This window comes from Dromaius novaehollandiae, chromosome 1 (genome assembly GCF_036370855.1).
Source record: "Dromaius novaehollandiae isolate bDroNov1 chromosome 1, bDroNov1.hap1, whole genome shotgun sequence".
In the NCBI taxonomy this organism is placed as follows: Eukaryota; Metazoa; Chordata; class Aves; order Casuariiformes; family Dromaiidae; genus Dromaius; species Dromaius novaehollandiae.
In genome coordinates this window covers 179,928,450-179,944,770 of record NC_088098.1, presented here as the reverse complement: position 1 = coordinate 179,944,770, position 16,321 = coordinate 179,928,450, and positions in this window count along the sequence as shown.

Sequence of the window (16,321 nt, the reverse complement as noted above, 5' to 3'; positions counted from 1 at the left end):
AGCCAACTGTAGAGTAGCCAGTATATACGACAACAGTTTTCAATAACTCTGTAAACTGTCATTTTAATAGCACCTTGACAATTTTATGTACTTTATTAACTAGGGAATGTTACAGTGGACGGATAGTTTTGACATTAGTAAGTTATTTGAAATAAAAAAATCTGAACTTAAAAAAAAACTTCTGTAAATCTATTCCAAGTTTAGAAAAAAGGCCTTTATGTTTAAAAAGTTTGAAAAATGCATTTCTCCTTAAAAAAATGCACACACGTACAAAGTCATATTTTTAAGAAAGTCAAAAGACTTGGTTTAATTGTAAAAAATAATAATTTATCTTTGGAATGTCAAGAATTATTAATAGTCAAATTTTAGAGCTAAATGGCAAATTAATGCCTTCATAAATCAATATAGAATCTGCTGTAAAACCAATCTTCATATGAATTTTTCTTACTCAACTTTAGGCAGTCTATTTTGAACTTATGATGATTTTGAGATATGTTCATTGTAAATGAATCACACAACATTTTGTATAATGGACCTATTTTTCAGTCATTTACTATATATCCATTTAAACATATAAATATACCTTTTTCGTACAAACAGATCCTGTCTAGTATAAAACAGAAGACCTAACCTTCTATTTTCCCAAATGAATGCAATTTGTGTTAAATACCGCAAAAATAACTGCTCTTCTGAATCCAGCATTGAAATATGATGAAATCAAACCCTGCTTAGCAATCCATTATGGCATGCACGCAGAACCTTGCACTACACATAATACTCTCAGAAATTCCTATTATCTAAATACAGTGGTTATTTATTTTTTGTCACTTCATATGTGAATTTCTTCTGGGGGGGGACTGCAAGTATGATCAAATATCACAGAGGCTGAATAGCAGGAAAAGAAGCTAGTTAAAATTCTGCTGCTCTTTGCAGAAGAAAAAATGAATTAATATATTTCAACCTTTCCAGTATTTTGTAGAAGCAATCACAGAATGCAAATATTTGTAAACCACATATATTTACAATCTTCAATATTATTTTCAAAACCAATGTTATATTTAAAAAAAATCAATATACCTTTTTTATTTGCAGTGTGCAGCTGCTTAAACAAAGGGAAATAAGAATCCAGAAGTGTCATTTACTTCTTCTAAACTGCTTTTTCATTTCTACCTGAAAATGAGCTTTAAGCAGTATTTCCAAATGAATTCAACACTTTTCACCTAATACTTTAGAGGGTTTGTTTATTTCCACAGTACACCTTTAGTTAAAGATATAATTGTTCCAGCTGGATGTTGTGCTATTATATACAAATAAATATAAATAACTTTTTCATTTGCCATTGATTTTTATTAAGTTTTTAGGTTTATACCAGCAAAAAATAAAATACAAGTACTTATACAAGTATTTTAGAAAATATTATCAAATATAAGTGTTTTATCAAAACCTGCTGTGTACAAACACTTAAGTTTTGCATAATGTAATAAATATAAGGACCACAAACCTACAACATCTTCAGTAGCCAGGTGTGCTCAATGGGCAGCTTTAAGCTGAAGGTGTGATCTCTGTCAGCTGAGAATCAAGCCTGCCATCCTAATAAGCTGACCATTTGCAAGTAGCAGGAATAGGTCCACTCTGGGGAAAATGTCTTTTTAAACAACAACAAAATCCAAGGATTGTGCATTTGGCCAATAAGAGTCTTCTGAGAGGATGAGATTTTCCACTATGGAGTACGTTGTAAGTGAGAGACATCATGTCTAGGGAGAGAGGAAAAGTTTTTTACTAACTTACAGTTTTGTAGACATATTCTGCTCTAGCGATTGTTAAGTTTCTCACTAATTGTAATGTTATTACCAGTCCTTTGTTTCATCTTCTTTGCTGGGATCCTACTTTTTAGGTCATCCCCACTTCCTACTTAATCATACTTATCCCAAATAGCATTATTTTACAGACCAGTAGGTAGCTAGTTACCTGATAGAGATCAGAAAGTAGTTTGTGTCAGGGTTTGCACAATGTGAATAAAAATAACACCACTCTTTCCAACTATAATAGTTGGAAGTATCCTAAGATGCGTCGACAAGTGCCCTCATATATCATGTCAAGCCCTTGCCCCAAAGGGGCAGCTGTGTCCCAAATTACACTTATTGTAGTCTTATGCCACACTAATAAAAGCAGCATTTTGTTATAATTTGATATTAACAGGCAGTGACTTAGAGGTGAGGAAGATGACATGAAAGCTTGAGCTGATCAACGCTCTGGTCTTCATTTACCATGACATGGCCTAGAGTCTGCTTTTCATAAGAAGATTGATGGATTGCCCACATTGCTTTCAGGAAAGAGATGAACAATATTTCTTAAAATAATTTTAAAAATGGCAAAGATGTCTGCATGAGGGATCAGTGATAGGTATTGTCTTCTTGAGGCAATGCAGTGTATGTATGTGTATTCTGCTAATCTTCTCTTTTTACGGGGCCAGGGTTTTGCTGACCTGTGCATGCAACCACAGCAGAACTCAGTCCTGTATGGTAAACATGTTAACACAGCCTGGCCTCTGTCCCAGAGACAGACATAGCCAAAACCAGGAAGAAGTGCTTTCCTCACAACCCACATCTTTTATCATCTTCATTCTAGGTCTTTCTGCTGTGGACTCAATAGTACAAAAGAGCTCTCTTGTCCATCCATCTAATCCTAAAAATCTCTACTTGCACTTGAGCCACATTATTTCAGCATATGGTCAATCCATTTCTCAAGCAAAATCTAACTTGGGGCTCGGTGATCTTACGGCCTCTGGGGTAGTAATTATGACATCCACCCTTTCCTTTAAGGTCTACTTTACAGGTGACTGACAGAACATTTGCTACACTAACCCTTGGGGTCTATAGCTAATTCAAATCTCTTTGTGGGCCACCATTACTGAGAAGGGTCACATGAGCCATAGCAGCAGGAGATAGATGGCGTTAGCTGCAATGTTAACTGCCATCTTGATGTCACAATTGCAAAATAATAGCTAAGGATGCATATAATGTATAGTATCTTATAAAGGCATAGTGATACAGCTGTAGGGTGAGGCAAGCAAGTTGGAAATGCAGTGCCAGCAAAGATGACCTGCATTCAGGAAATGCAGAGTTATGGGACAGCTATTGCAACACAGTGCACAATGAGATGAAAACAAACGCTCAAAAAGTGAGGTGGCAGATAGGCAACAAAGTTTAGTGTGGTCCAGTAATGCCCACAAAATAGGTGGAAGCAGGGAACACACCATGCCACAAATAGTGTTGTGCTTTTGCATTCCCTCCCTGGATTTGGTGTCAATAATTACAATGAGTCATATTCTCAAAAGAGTAGTGTAATTAGCAAGTAATTAATTTAATATATACTATATACTGTATTTACACAGTAAATATAGTAGGGCATGTTTCCCTTAATGATCCAGAAGCAGGGAAAATCTCCTAGCAATTTTAATTCTTCTCACTCGAAGTATAAGTTAATTCAGGGATTCCCACTATCCTGGACCTTTTCTGTACTCTTCAATACCTTTCAAGCTTGAAAACACCAAGCTACAGAAATTCATTTAACTGATTTTGAAAAATTTATTTTAACTCGAATACAGAAGTTGTACTAGCTCAGAGTCTGACCTGTTTTGACCAACACCTCCTGTTTCATTGCATGTTTCTTCAACGCTATCAAAGATACGTGTACTGTAACACATAAACGTTTGTCCTAAGCTTGTTGAAGTTTGACTGTTTTGTTTCTATTTTGAAATAGAAAACATTAGGAATTAGTATCTCTCTAAAGAAAATGTTCTATATTCTATATTTGTATTCTATATTTCTATTTCCATATTTTTTCTAAAGAAAAAACATTTCAATTGCCCTTTTCTTTACAGAAAGGTTAAGAACAAAAACCTCTGATACCTTTTCTGTATATTTCATAGTATAGGCAATGCATATTGTTAAAGCAGTGACCTTCACAGACAGGACAATGCGCTCTTTTTTTTTTTCTCCTTTTTGAAAGATGAAGGGTGGAGTGATTCAGATAACCTTCATTCACAGCTAGTTAACTAAGTATTGGATTTTATAAAGAAATTAAGACACCAGGTATTTGGATTAGTAGTGTTTGCCATCATTCATACTCAATAATTGAGGTCACAGGGATTATAAACTCTAATGTGTCAAATTGAATTCACCAGCAACACATCAAAAATCCTTTAATTATCTGCTTTGGGGGCAATGGATTAACTAGAGCCTGTCAGTAACAAATAGACATCCTGTTTACTTTTTCTTTCTCTCTTTTTCTCTGTTTTTTCTTTTTTTTTTTTTGATAGGCTACTGACAATTCTTTAGCCAATGAATATAAAAACAAAGTCTAAATCAAATCCTCTCTATTCCTTAAAAGGTTTTATATGATCACTGACATTTCTCTCTCCCATTACATACTATATAACAAGTGGAGTAAAGCATAGATCTTTCTCACTTTCAATTTGTTAGTTACTTAAGACATTGTTTAGTTAGGTCATACAGTGATAGCTAAAAAGATAGATTTATTAAGAAAGATAGATAAATTATTATACTATTTTCTATTTCACTTCCTTCTTATATGATTATTGTCTTTCATAAAGTTTCCCTTTTATCTTGTTTCTATTGCTAGAAGATAGGCAAAATTTTTATTTTCCTCATTTTCCTCTCATTAGATGTTTCACATTCACATTCCTTAATGAAATGCTGTCAAAATCTATCATCCATGCTCTTAATAATATACTTTATTGGTATCCAATTTTTATTTGCTAGGAGGTTTTCTCTCAGATTATTTTATAGCATTGTTAATAATCTATCTTTGCCAACCCGTAGGTCCAGTTTCAGCCAATGTTGTCCTGGAATCTAAAAATTACGTTAGTGAGAGAGGGAGACATTAACATCTTCAGAAAATGTTTGGTTGTTAATTTGCTCCATAGTAACAGATATCACAAATGGTAAATATGCAACCCTTTTCTCTACCACATGCACCACTTTATTCAAATAGGAATTTGTTACCTGAGATCATTTTCTGCTCTGGCTTTGTATTTTAAAATAAAAATTTTCTAAAAAATGCATTTTTGTATGAAACCTCTCAGGTTTGGTCTCTGATCAGAAATGATCTTTATTCTCCCTGAAACATTAACCCGTGAAAGTAGAAAATGAGTTTGTTGATCTAGGTTTTATTCTCTGCCTCAGGTCCCCATTGCAGTGCTCTTAGTGATTAAGGATATCTCTGACGATAAGGCCCGTAACTGTGGTGGATATTTAATACACCAATAGGCAGCATACTTTAGGCAAATAGCGCTCATGAAAGAGTAAGAGATGTCTGTGCCTCAGTGACAGGAATTCATCTGAGCAGATGTAGACGTTCACAATGTTGATGCCTGCATCTGAGATAATAATTTAAACTCCCTTCATAGCTAATGGAAAGAATGGTTGCTTCCAATGATTCATCTCATCCTGAAGCAAACACCTGAAAAGGTCAGGTGAATGAAAGCCTGAAAGTGGCCATTTCTCTTTACAGGCTATAAAGAGAACAGAGTGATTAGCTGGGACATAGATATTTTTACTGTAGACTGTTTTAAGGTAGACAAGAGGGATCCTTTCTTTAAGCTTGCTCACTAGCTCAGAGCAACTGATTCAAGTTTTCAAAGCTGCTGTACAAAGAAACAAACAAAAAGTGTCCAAATGGAGACAATGGGAATATTGTGAGGTGAATCCATTGATAGCTGTGGGGTAGTGGGGATCAAAAGGGGAAGAAGGAAAGATAAATGCCAATGACAGATAAATGATGTTCATTAAAAAATTGTTACAGACCTTCAAGGTCCTCACTGAAGTTCTGTTCTCTTATCCCTTCTTTTTTTCAGAGCTTTTTGGGGCTTGTTATTTTTCTTTCTTTCTTTCTCTCTTTTTAATTCCTTTATGTGCCTCGCAGTGGAGAGGAGTATATATAATCTGCAGTTTCTACCTGTCCTCACAGAAAAGCCTGTAAAACAATAAAAGACAGGTATTTTGATAACCATTTCGTCATTCATGAAAGAAGAAAATGCAAATAAGCATGTAAGGTGAGTAAATAATTTTCTAATTGCCAAAAAATCCAATGTAATATCGCAGTTGCTATGGTTTATGTATACTGTTGTCCAGTGTTTCAAGTACTCCACTAAAATGCCCTAACTTAACATAATGATAGATGAAGGATCGTCCTTTACTCACGGTGATTTGACCTTGGTTTGCTGTGGCAATTGCTGCTTCATTATTTAATGGAAAACAATGTCACATTTCGGTGGCAAAGTTTCATTTTCTCAAGACTTTATTACACAATCGAAAGGATTGATTACTGCTGATTGGATTTTGTTCGAGGACATAGTCACTTCCACATGTCCCTGGATTTAACAGCCACTCTTTCCAAGCTCAGGAAAATCTAGATACCTTTGTGCATCCTTTACATAAGGCTTTCTGAAGCTTCTGGAGAAACATACAGAAAAGGTGATTCTTTTTTAGTTGTCATTACACAAGTCTGTGCTACATCTCTTCTTGTTGGATACAAATTCATAAATAGGCTATTGAAATTACATTTCCCTCCAAATCTTCAGGTGAGTTTGTATTTAGTATGTAATAGCCTTGTATATTAGGTTTGCTTCTTCTCTCTCTGCTGCTGTATATATCAGCAGGACTTCGCTGACTTCTTTGTAGCTTTTCCTCAATAATTCCTATTACCACCAAGCAGAAGGTGGCAATGGATAAGGAAAGTTTCCTCTTTCAATGGGAGCAGAGTCCTATTTCCTCCATGTCCCTTCTGACAGCAGGGGACAGCTTTATTCTTCAGATCTGCACTCCAGCTTTTGGAGATTATCCTTCCCTTTCCCAATTACTCTCCCTTTCCCATGGAAAGAAAAAAAAAACAGTTTGTCTTTCTTGATAAAACAAAGTGGTGGGGGTTTTTTGTTTGTTTTTTTTTTTTTCCTTAGACATAAAGGTATTGTATTAGTATTGTCTGTATCCAATGTGTGGCTTATCCACCAGGCAGTTTTCGTTATACTTTGACTCTAAAACTGGAATGGAAGTTTGGTTTTGCAAAGATGTACAGTTCAGTTGTAAACCATCCTTAGTGTCTATGAAAGAACAAAACAATTGCCTTTGGTTGTAACCTATGTGGAACAGGAGGTCCAAAAGTGAGAATAGACACCAGTGGATCACAGCATTAAGTCTGCGATGAGTGTGAAGTCAAACAGGTCCTGTCAGGGAGCTGAATCCACCAGCACTAACCATCACACTCCTAAGAAGACAGGCACTGTAACAACCAGAGTTGGCAGTTTAGAAATACATTGAGACTATAGGGTTTGTTTCCTTCAAATAACAAATATTGATTATGTCTGTCCTCTTTATATGCTGTAATATATTGTTAGTTTCTTGTTTAAAGCTTGATGAATGACAATCCTGACAAAGAAGCTTTTCTCCTTCAAGTAGTTTTGGGTTAAATAATTTTTTAACCTCTTGACAAAGTACACTCCTGTTAGATATATCTAAATTCTGGGGTGGGGGTGGGGGGTGTCAGTCATTTTTAATGAAATCCTATTGACTTCAGTAGGTTATATGAGAGTTTAAATTAACCTTGAGAATGTACTACGTTTGTATGAATCATATTAAATTTCTAGAAAAAAATACTGCATCATATTGCAGTTTAGCTGTGAAATGTCTGTGTTAAAAATAAAGAATATTTTTTAATCGGATAACTATGCACTGTTGTGTTTTATTTTATTCTTTTCTCTACCACATTATCAAAAACTAATGTTCTGTATACTTCTGCTACATGTCTTGCTATTGCTTGAAATAGCAAACTTTTAAAAGGCCCTCATTTGAATTTAGAATACCCACTTTTGCATTGTTGCCAGATTATTTTTATTTATTAATAGGCTGAACAGCTGATTTTCTCTTAAGTTATTCTCCTTTAATAATTGCTATTTCAGAGAGTAGCAAGCATGAGAATTCTCACTTAGGAATAGATATACTTTGTAGTTGTTCATAAACCGTATAGGCTTCTCTTATAATCAATATATAATAAATACAGCTATTTAATTTTTTTATAATTACATGTAATTATATATCTTGAATGTGTTTAGATTAGAATGTTGAAGAAGACATTGAGCATATAGAGGTTAATTATGTTCATTGATATTAACTATGCATAGCATGTTATCTAATTTTAAATGCAAATTAGTAAGAGATAACATAAAATACATTTTAATTTCAAGATTGTGAAGTAATAATGATATACTTACTGCAAATGGACTTTTAAAATTAAAATTACATTATTAATGATTACATCCATCTATTTTAATACTCTGAACTGACAATTTATATATGAGGTTTGCAAGCAATTTTTTTGATGCAGTATGATTGCTTCACACAACACTATTTTTCCTTGTAATAAATTGATCTTAAAAAAATTACAAAGAGCAATGACATTAATAAGCAGGTTATTTTTAGCTTTTGAGGGTAATGAACATCTGGACTATCATATTGTACCAGTGTCAGATCAGTAGTAGTATCATAATTTGTATATTTGTCAGTGTTTTCCGTTTCATTCCCCAATTTTCTGTTAAAAAAGACTTAAGACAAATGTTATGGACAACCACAATTTTTCAGCCATGAATGAGGTACACTCATAATAGAAGAGGAGATAATTGTAAAGGTGATTTAATGATACATCAGTATGGGTCTCAGTTTATCTCATCATTTTCCTATCTGGAAAGTCAGTAGTCATAATAGCAAGGAACCTGCTCTCAGATATCTATATGTGAATCAGTGTGAATGATATATCATTTAGCAATGCCTGACTTTACATCTTCTGATCTTTTTACTTCAGATACTCTTTTCTAGCCATTCACACCAATGATACAGATCCATTTCACAACGGGATAATGCGAAATGGGTACACTTTCACTTCAGTTCTCAGTAGTGTTTTCTTCAGACAACTTGCGTTAGGAACAGACACCAAAAGAACCATACAGGAAAAAAAAGTATTCAGTCATGCTACTTTAAAAGAATTTAGTCTGCAAGGCAAGAATGCAAGAGTTACGAGATTCCCGGTTGCTTGGATGTTCTAGAAATCATTTATATCGACATCGTGGAATAACAATTTCAAGAAAAAATCATGCTCAGGCCATCTGGCCTTGGCTACAATATGAACAGTGAGGACTAAATTTTCAGAAAATTTGATTACACACTCTAATCTCTACCAAACAAATATGTATTAAAAGCTTTAAGTTTACCTAATAGAGGGTTTTTTTTTTTTTAATGGAATAGTAAATATATTTCCGTGATATATTGGCAAACTATCAGCTAAATACCACACCTGTACTTTTGGAGCACGGACTTTTTAACAAGAAAGATAACAAAGCTATTTTGAAAACACTGGAATAATAATAAGTGTTTACTTCATGTCACTGTGGAACCAATTGAATGGTTTCAGATTAAAATCTCCAAAAAATTCAGACCAGTGCAGAACTCGGATTCAGCATAGAATACAGCTGGAAAACTTATAGGACAAAAACACTCGAAGCAGCTGGAAATAAAACTGTAATGCAAAGTGTCAGGCATTCCTAATTGCCAGTGCCAGTACCCATGTTATCTATTATAATACATTGTACCAGACCTCGAGTTAACATTTGCTCTTCTGGAGCTAGGTGGTTCTTTTGCAGCAGTGATGCTTGAAAAGGTGCTTCCAGAGAGATATATTTACTCATAGCAGCCACAGAGTAATTTTTGCACTTTAAGATCTCCTCTTGATTGATCTCCATGCTATACAAAGAAGAATTTACAAGGTGGCTTTGCATACATTTCTAATAAACTGCCATTTTTACTATCATAAGATTGCTATCACAGATTCACAGCTACAGCTTTATAGCCTCCTGAGAAAGTTACTTAAGGAAAGTAGGAATCTACTGGCTAGAACATTAGCTAATCTCTCAGTTCTGCTTTGTGGCACCCATTTTTGTAAATATCAACCACTGTTACTGGCTTTGTTACTTCAGTGCTTTTCTATTATCTTCTCTATTACTGATATTTGGACTTTTCTTAGGTAATCATTAATTAATTAATCAGGTAAACAACAAAAATCTCAGGAAAATGACATGAAAAACTTGAATCAAATAATTTTAAAACTTTAAAAGCTCCAAAAGTTCAAAATGCAGTTATGTTTTTAATAAAATAAAAGATATATATTTTATATATATGATTAGTAGAAAGTAGGAACTTTGTAGAACTTGAGCTAAAATTGCAGTAAATGATGCATTTGTTAGCATAGGAATGGATAGATTGGATCACAGAAATATCCCAGCTGGTCTAATATCTAATCTCCTGTTCTCCTGTACCCCTATCTAATATCCTGTTTCTGTTAATGTCCAGTACTGATACCAGCCATATTTCACAGAAAGAGACTCCATTAACTGTCAATTGAGTATGATTTATTCTTTCTGCTCTTTATTTCGCTCAGCTTCAAAATATATCTCAGAACGTATGGTTTTGTACTAGTCCTTTAAAGAAATGCAGTCTTTCCATCAAATATAACTAAAAAGTATGATCATTACTGCTATTACCAAAGCCTACCAATATTGGGATAAACAAGTCAGTAATATTTCACAAAAGCACAGAATGGCTGAAATGAAGAGGGGCCTCTGGAGAACATCTAGTCCAACCCAGCAGTCTCAGAAGTCTTTCCCTAATCTATACTGATCCAGAGAAGAAAACTGAGCTGTTAACTGACAGACTGAATTAAGTTGTGGTGGAGAATAAACAAAGGAGCAAAACAGACAGTATTTTACCCTATTCCTGTGTTGTCGTGCTCCAGGCCTTTGAATCAGGGAAGGAGGAGTAAAATAGTCTATATAAAACTGGCTCATAAAACTGCCGCTATTCATGCTCTCTCTGGAGATTTGTCTCCCTGGTTGTAGGTCAATTAAAGACATGTCATTGTTGCTAAGCTGATCATTTTTCAGACTATACTTTGTAACACGTGGAATTGACTTCAAGAGTAAGCATTTTGATGAAGAGCTAAATAAGAACTAAGCAACTGAAAAAAAAAAAAAAACCCACACTGTATTTGCACCTTCAGTACACAAACCATACAGTCAGGTTATTTGTCAGCTAGATTTCTTTCTAAATGCAGTGTCATTTGGTATCTCTCCAGCTTATCAAGAATACAGTGACATTACCTAAGCATTAAACCCTTGCGGTTAATTTACCCTTGCAAGACGATTTATAAGGTAGATATTCATCTGCAAGGTCTTTGTCAAGTTAAGGGCACATTTTAAAAGAGCTGATATAGAAAGGTGACCTACACTGAGCAACACCACCACAATAACAATATAAACAGTATCTGCAAGGTATTAGAGTTGACATATGCTTGGCTTATGTCAACTTATGCTTATTCAGTCAGTTCTGAAAATCCAAATGTTTGAGATAAGCCTCCTCATACAAACTAGAATTAATATATATATATATATGTATTCCAAGTCTGCTTTTTTTGCGATGAATCAGTTAAAGTGCTGAGTACTGCAAAGCACTGTAGTCAGACATTACATTTATGATTTTGTGCTTAGATAGGAGCAATTTGCTTAAAGATTTTGAGAGAGGAAAATCAGAAACACCATGCAAGATTAAGCTCCCTGTGTTTCTGAACATTATTTAAATGTGATCTTAAGATTTTTATTTTGCTTTAACTGAAAAAAACCTACAGTTAAAGTGTCCTAGGCCAGAAAACTGCAGATGCTGATGCATAATTTTGGCATTAAGTCAGAGATAGCAAAAATCAATTTCCAAAGACTCTTCATCAGCTTATTGTTTTTAATGAATAAGTTGTTTACATTACTCTGGCATATTTTTGGATGAATGTTTTGAAAAAAATTTTATAGCTACTGATAATATAACTTTTAATGATTCATGACATTAAAAAAAGTGAGTACATTTTATGCATATATAAAATGGGAGAAGAAAAATATAAAATTTTGTTCTAGCACTAATTGTCTCCTTGGTCCAGGAAAGGAAAATGTGCTCAAAATGGAATATCTGTGGAATATGGAGTAAGTACAGACTTGCACTTTTCCAGAAGAAGCAGTTCTAAAGGGTTCTTTCTTTTTCCCTCTCACTCTTTCTCTAGTTTTTTTTTTTTTGTTTGTTTGTTTTTTGGTTTTTTTTTCTCTCTTTGCCTGGAGTTAGACTGTAATGGAAAGGTGCATACTTGTCTAAGAAAGCACTCATAATATTCAGAAGCTTCTTCCATTTCCAATGGATTCTCATAAAAAAAAAACAGAAATGAAAACAAAAACTCATATTTATCAGTAGAAGTTTAAAATGCTGTATAACGATGTCTTTCATTCTTATAAAACACCTATAAGTGCATTTGTGCAGGTGACCAACAGTGACTTGGTGCCACACAAAAGTCAGTGGAAGGGAGGACTGGAATCCTACAACTAGCAATGTATCTAACAAAGGGGAATTGCCAAAGGGTGATCACTAAAGCAGGAGTTTACAGAGCAACCGTATCACCAGTACTAAATGAGAGTGGGTCAGTGAACTAGGTCTAAAGAGAAAGAGTAAATTGGGACCTGATGCTTTTTTTGGAAGGGAGATAAGTGTGGTAATGGGGAGGATCAAGAAAGGGGATAAGAAGGAAAGCAGGAGGTGCCGCTGGGACTGTCTGGGAGTATCTGTCCGCAGCCCAGCTTCTGACAACCACTGTTGGTTCAGCCAAAAATCTGCCTGAATTATCTCCATGATTATGGAATACCTGGAGTGAACTCTCTAACAATATCCCCACTAGAAAAGGCATCTTCAAAAATACAAAATTTACATAATGACATTTCTTAATATGGTATTTGTTAAAAATATCAACAGTCCTCTTAGTAAGATATTAACAACATTTAGGACTTACATGAGTCTTTCCTTTCTTCAGGGCCTAACTTTGAAAGAAGTAATGTGAGAAATATTTTTTTATTGACTTCAGTAAAAGAAGATAGATTTATATAGAGGTAGTCAATCTTTTCTTCAGCCCAGTGTTTGTTATCAGCACATGTGCATGGTTTTCCAAGATTATGAAGACAACATATCCTTGCCAATCTGTTAAACTGACTACATTTTTTTTTCTGGTAGACATACATACAGATCAAATACTTGTCCTGTTTCTTCACAGATACTTTCTTGGAATTCTTTAACCAATGTCCACTTCTATTATATAGAGAAATAAGAGAGAGATCCAGGTGACTAGCTGAGGAATAGATTAGAGCTAATTAATACTGAGTTGCTCTAAACTTTCTGCTCACCAGAACCATATCTATGAGATTAACACAAAAGTGTAAGAAAAACTTCAAAAAGATTAAGAATTTTAGAAATAAAACTTTTAATTCACAGAATCACAGAAGGGCTGAAGTTGGAAGGGACTTCTGGAGATCATCTAGTCCAACCCCCCTGCTCAAGCAGCATCACCTAGAACATGTTGCCTGGGACCCTGTTCAGATGGCTTTTGAATATCTCAAAGGAAGGAGACTACGCAACCTCTCTGGGCAACCTGTTCCAGTGCTCAGTCACCCTCACGGTAAAAAAGTTTTTCCTCATGTTCAGTTGGTGCTTCCTGTGTTTCAGTTTGTGTCTGTTGCCTCTTGTCCTGTCACTGGGCATCACTGAGAAGAGTCTGGCCCCATCCTCTCTACACCCTACCTTCAGATACTTATACACATTGAGAAGATCCCTCCTCAGCCTTCTCTTCTCCAGGCTGAACAATCCCAGCTCTCTCAGGCTTTCCTCATATGAGACATGCTCCAGTCCCTTCATCATCTTAGCAGCCCTTTTCTGGACTGTGTCTGGTAGCTCCATATCTCTGTTATACTGGAGAGCCCAGAACTGGACACAGTACTGCAGGTGTGGCCTCACCAGGGCTGAGGAGAGGGACGGGATCACCTCCCTCAACCTGCTGGCAAAGATCTTCCTAATGCAGCCAAGGATACCATTGGCCTTCTTGGCCACAAGGGCACATTGCTGGCTCGTGGTCAACTTGGTGTCCACCAGGGCTCCCAGGTCTTCCTCTGCAGAGCTGATTTCTAGCAGGTCATCCCTCAGAAATTGCTTCATTAACTCAGATTATAGGATAAATTTTAAACTGGGTGCCATTTTATCTAATTGATTTTTCTTTTGTTAAAGTATTTGCATATCTTAAATGGGATGTTCACCTAAACTAAAACCTTAGACCAGCCCAAAATAGACTGTTCTATTTTGACCTGCCCCTGTAGCTGGTTTTGATATGATGCAGCACCCTTACTACTCACCTGGGCCTCACAAAATAAACCTGAAGTGTTACTATGATGTGGGAAAAGGTGAACTAACGGTTCACACATGACAATCAACCATAATTTATTTGTTTTAACTCAGACTTTTAACATTTTAATTATACATTTTGTAAGTACTTCTGCAATAGATTCAAGTAGTGAAGCATGAATAGTGTCTCTCACTTGACTGATGAAGACTGTTGCATTTCATGCTTACATTTGCTGATGTTTAAAAAAGTATCACATGGTAACTTTTCCCTCTGTGAAGACGCTAACAGGGACACTCACTCATGCACTACTACTTAGAAGCTGATTTTCACAAAAAGTGTTGAAATTTTGAAAATTTATATATTTAAGATCTGTCAAATAATGGTTTCATATTGAAAATGAATACAGAGATTAATAGCAAGGACAAAAGGATAAACTTACCGTGATAGCTTAAGTATCATTTTCTTCAAATACCATATAAGCATTTGAAACAAGACAGACAGAAAGTAGTACTATACCACAGGAACACTGAATAGACTTTTAAGATGTACACTGTGTATTGGGGGGAAGGGAGGGGGAAGGGAATCTATCCTGTCTAAAGCATGAACTCAGTTCACAGTAAATTTTTAGCCAGCACATTTTTATTTTCCTTCTTCATAATTCTATGGAGGTTGAACTTATAAGGGGCAGAACTTATAAGGCAGACACATATCCTTTCGAATCCTATAAAGCTTCTAATGGGAAACCTCAGAAGGGTTTGTGTTCTTTGCACATGTCTCTGCTGCAGACCAAACTGGCTGTAAATGAATTGTTCCAAGAATGCAAAGCAAATTAGCTGTTTCATCAGAGAGTAATTGTACCACAGTTCAGTGCAGTTTAATGCCCTCGTCTGAGAACAAGAGTTGATACAAGGTGTGATGGATGGTAGAACTATTAAAACCTGTTTGTTCATTGTTCTCCTGTTGGGTCTTATATTTTCCCTAAGGAGAGTCACCTTGTCTTACCTATTGCAGTCCAGGTCAGGAGCATATCCCTTTTAAGAAAAAAAGAATATTGTACCTTCACTCAGATGCTTAAAGAAACCTCTGAATAGTAGAGTGAAGAAGCAGTCAGTGACAGGGAAAGGAGATGCCTAATAGCAGGAGCAGAGAGTGAGAGAAAAAAGGAATGTGGGGCTGGCTTGCAACTGGCACAACCAAGTCCCAAAGGCATCTAGGGAGAACTCTGAGGGGTTTCATCAACCCGACAGGGGTTGACAACTCGATAGGGCTGTCAAACCCTCCAGAGACAGTGAGGCTGGCGGTGCCCTCAGGGGCCTGACACTTCCAAAAGTATGTAGGTTTATGGCTTTAATGCCTTAACAGCAGAAATCCTGGGCAAATATGAAAAGTCTTTGGAACCCACATGGAGATCAGGGAGTTAGAAAATGCCAAGAAATGCTGGACCTGAGAGTCTTGACTTCATGAGTAGACATGCTGACTTCAGGAGTAGACATGACCCTCTGACATGCTGAATTCCACTGAAATGCTGATTAGCAAATAGGCATGATATTAAGTGTATGGGCACTAGCCAGTTAACTCCTAACTCTAGACATTGTATATTCATGACTTTGCACAGCCATATATTCTTCGAGTTCTACGAAGATATTGTTTAATGATGATAATTACACTGCCACTGATTGTAATGTAGCTAGAAGCTAAAGTAAACAGTCTTACTTTTGAGAGAGTTAAAAAGGTATAATGAGCAATTTTAATTAAATACTCCCACAGTTCTTGCAGATCTACTGTAAATACCTTGTGGGTTTGTTAGAAACAGTGATAACTTGTTTTTCTTTCTATTTATCAAGTTTTCATTTGTGTTATTCACCTTTCTCTAATTTTCTCAAGGTCAACCGTGTTGAAATCAGGCTTTTATTCAAGACATCTCAAGAAGGATGAAAGAATCATTTAATTTGTAAGTCCATTATATAAATATAATATAATATAAATATTGCATTTTGTTAAC